The sequence below is a fragment of the Olea europaea genome, chromosome 20, assembly GCF_002742605.1.
Source record: "Olea europaea var. sylvestris chromosome 20, O_europaea_v1, whole genome shotgun sequence".
Lineage (NCBI taxonomy): Eukaryota > Viridiplantae > Streptophyta > Magnoliopsida > Lamiales > Oleaceae > Olea > Olea europaea.
The window spans coordinates 11,007,209-11,013,053 of record NC_036256.1 but is presented as its reverse complement, the minus strand read 5'-3'; the positions used below and the strand labels follow the sequence as shown (position 1 = coordinate 11,013,053).

Genomic DNA, 5,845 nt, shown 5'->3' with positions numbered 1-5,845 from the left:
TCTCATTCCTCAAAGTTTCAAGTATTACTCAGAGTTGTTCCTCATGCTGTTTCTTGTCTTTGGAGTACACGAGTATGTCGTCAATAAATACTATAACGAATTGGTCTAAGTATTGCTGAAACACTTTGTTCATGAGATCCATAAATACAGCTGGAGCATTGGTCAAACAAAAAGGCATGATAGTGAATTCATAGTGTCCATAACGAGTCCTGAAAGCAGTTTTTGGTATATCGCTTGCCCTGATTTTCATCTGATGATACCCTGACCTCAAACATTGTAGCACCCCTTAATTGGTCAAACAAATCTTCTATTCTTGGCAATGGGTACTTATTTTTTATGGTAAGATGGTTTAATTCCCGGTAGTCAATGCACATGCTCATACTCCCATCCTTCTTTTTGACAAAAAGTACATGAGCTCCCCAAGGAGATGCACTTGGTTGAATGAAACATTTCGTCTACAAACTCGTCTAATTGTAACTTCAATTCTTAAAGTTCTTTCGGTGCCATTCGGTACAGGGCCTTGGATACTGGTGCTGCTCCAGAAACCAAATCAGTTGTAAATTTCACTTGCCTATCTTGAAGAATACCTGGTAAATCTTATAGGAATACGTCTGCAAAATCTCGCACGATGTTAATATCGTTAATAGTCGTTTCTATATGTTAGGGACTAGTGATATTAACTAAAAATCATTGACATGATTCCTTTTTCAAGATCTTTTCCACTTGAATAGCTTATACAAGACAAGGCAAAGACTTGAACTTTGCTCTAAAGAAACGGAATTCTTCCTCTCCCAGTTTGTGAAATAATACTTCTTTCTTGTGACATCGAATGATCACGTGATTAAGTCCCAACCAATCCATGCCCAAAATAACATTGAAATCTTTCATCTCCGACAAGTATAAGTCTGCTTGTAATATTTTCCCATCGATCTCTAACTTCATAGCCTTAGTCATCCGATTTGTATAAAGAGTTCTTCCTGGAGGGATGCTAACCTCTAATTCATAATTTGTTTTAACACATGCAAAGTTTGACCTAGCGATGAAGGATGTAGAAATAAAAGAATTTATAGCCCCAGAGTCAAAAAGTACGTAAGCAGGTACATCAGATAGTAATAGAATACTTGTTTTCATAATTATAGTGTTAGACTAGCAACCAAGTGACATAGATAAAACAATGTATAGTCCTAGGTAAAAAAGAAAATAGGCATGTATGTTGAAAATATTAATAATAAAATAAATGCTATCACATTTGGATCATGCTCCATCTCATGCCGATTCAATGTAAAAACCTAGGCCTCTCCTTTCTTATTCTTGTCCTGATCATCATCCTTCTTCTTTGAGGCTCTATACAGTTGAGAGCAATGTGTCCTGGCTTACCACACCGGAAACTCATGTTTTTACAAAGTAAACATTCACCCTTGTGGAGTTTATTACACTTAGGACATGGTGTGATACTCTCACTCGTCCCACCAATACGAACTACTGTGTTTGTCCTTTTATTTTGCCAGTTACGTCTATTCTTGTTCTGATCACCCCATTTTTTTTCCAAACGACTCCTTGCTCTGCTGGGTATACTGTCCAAATGGGGTTCTCTGGTATGAAATAGCATGGGCTCTCTTCAACATCTCACGATATGAGGTGAAACGAAGGGACATAATGATAATGCCGATCTCTGGGCGCAGTCCATTTTCGAACCTCATAATCTTCTTAACTTCAGTATCTACTAAGTGCGGGACATATCTTGAGAGGTGCTCAATCTGCCTTTCATAATCAGTAAGCGGCATGTCTCCTTGCCTGAGCTGTAGAAACTCTGATTCCTTGAAGTCTCTTAAAGCCTGTAGAAAATATTTTGCTATCACTTCATCCTTAAACTGCTCCCAAGTCAAGTTACATTGCTGCTCTTCCGTCCTAGTGCGTGAGACAAAATTCCACCAGTGGTTAGCTGCTCCAACAAATATGAATTCTGCGCATAGTGCTGTCTGTGCATCCGTACAAGCGATATGTCGAAAGATGTGCTCCAGACCTCTAATCCACTCCTCAACAGCTAGTGCGTCAGAACCACCATCGAAAGTCGGAGGCTTGTACCTACGAAACGCTCAACCACTGAGACAGCTCCGGGGACAAATAAAGGTGTATTTTGTTGTGGCGGTGCATTATGTGGCGGCGCATTATGTGGCGGCAATGCTTGGCCCTGTCTACTAAGTTCTTGTACCGCTCATAGTAAATTGCGCATCAAGTTCGTGTGTGTAGGTGGTGTCATCTCCTAAAATTTAATTTGAAGTTACCAATCACATTCCAGTACTAAGTCTAACAAGTTATACTTATTTTATCGCATGCATGTCATAAATTTAACGAGAAAAATAATCTTAAAAATTTAAAGATATGCAATTTAAAATATTTAAATTATGCAAAATGTCTGAGTACATTTATCTTCTTACCCCTTTACATACTTTAGGGTCATCGGATGATAGTTGATTGGTGGTCGTTGAGTGCCAAAGATCATTCATATATTTAATAACTTTAAATTGACTTTATCTTTAAATTCATAAACCTTTAGAAAAATATTAACCTTTAACAAACATAACGCAAGGAAACGGGTAAACAAATAAACATTTTTTATTATACGGAACATTTAAACCATGTAAAGTCCAATGTTTATACATACATACATACATACATACATACATACATATATATATATATATATATATATATATATATATAAAAGGACATTTCTAAAAGTTATATATGTGCATATATACATACACGTACAAAGTTAAAGGACTACTTTGCAATTTTGCAATTTAAAGGTTCCATATAATGGAGGCTGGAAAAAAAAATTCACATACTATGCTCATTTCATTTTTATTTATTTATTTATTATTATTATTTTTAAAATTGTTCTAATTTTTTTATTTAATTGTTCACGTGAACAGTGTACTGTTCCTAGGTGAACAGTGCTGTCACTGTTCACGTCACTTTTTTTTTTTTACATCGTATTATGAGAATACACTTGGATCTACTAGAAAATTAAACATATGCTCTGATATCAAAGTGTAAAGATCCAAATTTTAACATTTTGGTCGATACCAAAGGTTTCCCCAGGCCTTAACTATGTGACATACAAAATAGGTATATATAATTATGTGAAAAAAAAATGCGTAACGATAATTTTACAAAATTTTATGTAGAAAATTTTTCAAATCTCGTGTTCATTTATTCTCAAAAAAATGACGACTTTTCCCCAACACCACAATATACGAAAACATGTTCCGATGGATCTCAAATTAAATAAATCATATAATTCAATTATATGCATAGTTGAGTGATTTCAACTGTAACGCGTCCAGAAAATATGCAATTTTAGCGACCTAGTACGAGTGAAGCACATCATTAATATTTTATTCCTACTTCGGAGCACTTAACTCAATCGGATAATAATCATTCCTCAAATTATGTGAGATACACGTGTAGTCAATTTATAATGTAATTATTAGGAACAAATTTGGCACTCGAATTAATTTACGAGTCCGACACAGCTAGCAGACAAATAGAAATTTTCGAACTCCTGGCATAATTAAAGCAGTGATTCTTACATCTTATCACAAGGTTTTTCTTCTAATTTGTGCATAGTGTCCATTAACCAATTAATTTTGTCAAAAGTAACATGTAGAATTAACTAACAAGCCAAATATTAATTTAATATAAGAAACCCAAAAAAGATAGAATTTATTTATGTCATAGCCTACGAATAAGATATTGATTACTAATAATTTATACTGTAGGACATAATTACTAAACTGTCGAATCCCTTGAGAAGGAAAAATGGACAACACAAATAGATACCCCTAAAATTATTGTTGGAAATAAAATATTCAGTAACATTACTTTAGATTTCACTTTATTGAGTCTAAAAAATCCTGGCACCACAACTACACCTCTTCATGCTCCAACCAACGACCCGTCCTAATCTGTGAGGAGTAAGGAAAATGGTGAGTATATGAAAATACTCAGCAGGACATAAAAATTAATGATTCAATTCTGAATAATAATTTTAAACACGTCAGAATATCATACCGTCTCATATCTTTAAATCCGGTAAGAGCTCGTATCATATCATATCATTGTACTGAAATTGTCATATCATTCATATCATAGTATTTCATATCATAACTTTAATTTTCATGAGTACTAAAATTCATCAACATGTAAAAAATAATTAAACAAGACATAAAAACAATGCACCTCATATCTTACCTTGTTAGGTCATTTTAATTTTTTTAAAAGACAAAACCAAAGAAATCACGCTCCAAAGTCTTCTTGTTCCTATTTTAAATTCCAATACCACATGTATAAGTATCTATAAATTTTTAGGGTACAAAAGCAAGAATCCTTTTACACTGCATAAAGTATGAAATATGTAATTTACCTGGTTCCATCACTTTTTACTCGCTACAACCATGTACTTATGCATATGGCTTCTCTTGATATACATGTATAAATATATCACCCCCATGATCTAGTCTAACAAAGTGGGTGTGTAGTTGAGAAAAATGTGTAGAAGTGGGATAGGAGTATGGACAAATATTGGGAAACGGACTCTTGAATTTAAGTAATTGATCAAATCTTGTCAACCAACTTTATCACTCAACAAGCAATAACTCTCATACACGTGGCCAGCAACAGCAAATTGAAACAAGAATCAATAAAGTTTCTCTCTCTCTCACGTGGTCTTTTCTCTCTCTCTTCTTATATATATATATATATATATATATCAATCATAACTTACCGAAGAATCTTCCTCCATTCACATTCTTTAAATAATCAGTTAAAATATAATTTTAAAGCTATATCTTTCGACCTTAATAATTTGGGCTCCATTAATCCAAATTAATTTTTTCTCGAGCCTAACATGCATGATTAATTATAACCTATCCAACGAGCCCAATATTCATATACTTATTATCGTTCCGTCATTATCTACATTTTAAGCCAAATAAAATCGAAATTTACTTTATATATACTTTAGTCCCTAAACTTTCAAAACATTAAAATATAATATATAAAAATTAAATTCCATTCTACCAAAATTTTTGGGACATTACAATTATGATGCAAGGTCAAAAGAGTCTCGACAAAGAGGTTATCAAGCTTTAATTTATATAAGCCATCACAAAGTATAGCGGAACCGATAAGATGATTTTGTTTAAACAAATTTATACATCCATTACCACCATTAACGAAATATCCGACAGAGTCAAGTGTTCGCAATACCATAATGTTTGGCCACTTTGGTGACTAAAAACAACATTAATCGAACATTAATTACGTAAATAAAACATTTATCACTTAATGTTTCTTTTCAGATTTACATACTCTTGTTTAGCCACAAAATCCATAATATATCCATCACTTGACTATTTAAGCAATAATCAAATATATGTTTACAGCCAGAAAAACTAATAATAACTACATTTAATTAATCATACATATGTAAAATCTGGAATCTTATATATTAATTTCAAATGCTAATACTTTTACAAACTGTCTATAACTCGTGATTTGGAAAACAAATGTACTAGCCCTTTTCTCAAATCAATTTAAATGAAAAAAGCATGTGTATTGAAGTCAAGCAATCGTAAGTCAATATGATTAAGCCCCATATCTCTTCTGACAACTTTAATGGAATTTGAAGCCTTTTTGAAATAAAGAGCAACAATACTGCCTTTTTCCAATTATTTGCAGTGATTAATAGGATATAAAAAGTCCAGAAATAAATAAACAATTAATGGCTATACTCTAATCCACTTTAACCATGATTAATTCCATAAAACAGAAATCGCAA

General features: G+C 32.9%; 1 long non-coding RNA gene across 1 annotated transcript; it reads right to left on the bottom strand.

Annotated features, from left to right (window-relative positions):
• Positions 1-4,090: 4,090 nt before the first annotated feature.
• LOC111369228 lies at positions 4,091-4,548 on the bottom strand. Its single transcript, XR_002698081.1, has 3 exons — positions 4,430-4,548; positions 4,258-4,326; positions 4,091-4,129 (listed from the first exon to the last, which is right to left on the bottom strand). It is a non-coding gene; the product is annotated as an uncharacterized LOC111369228 (long non-coding RNA).
• Positions 4,549-5,845: the final 1,297 nt, after the last annotated feature.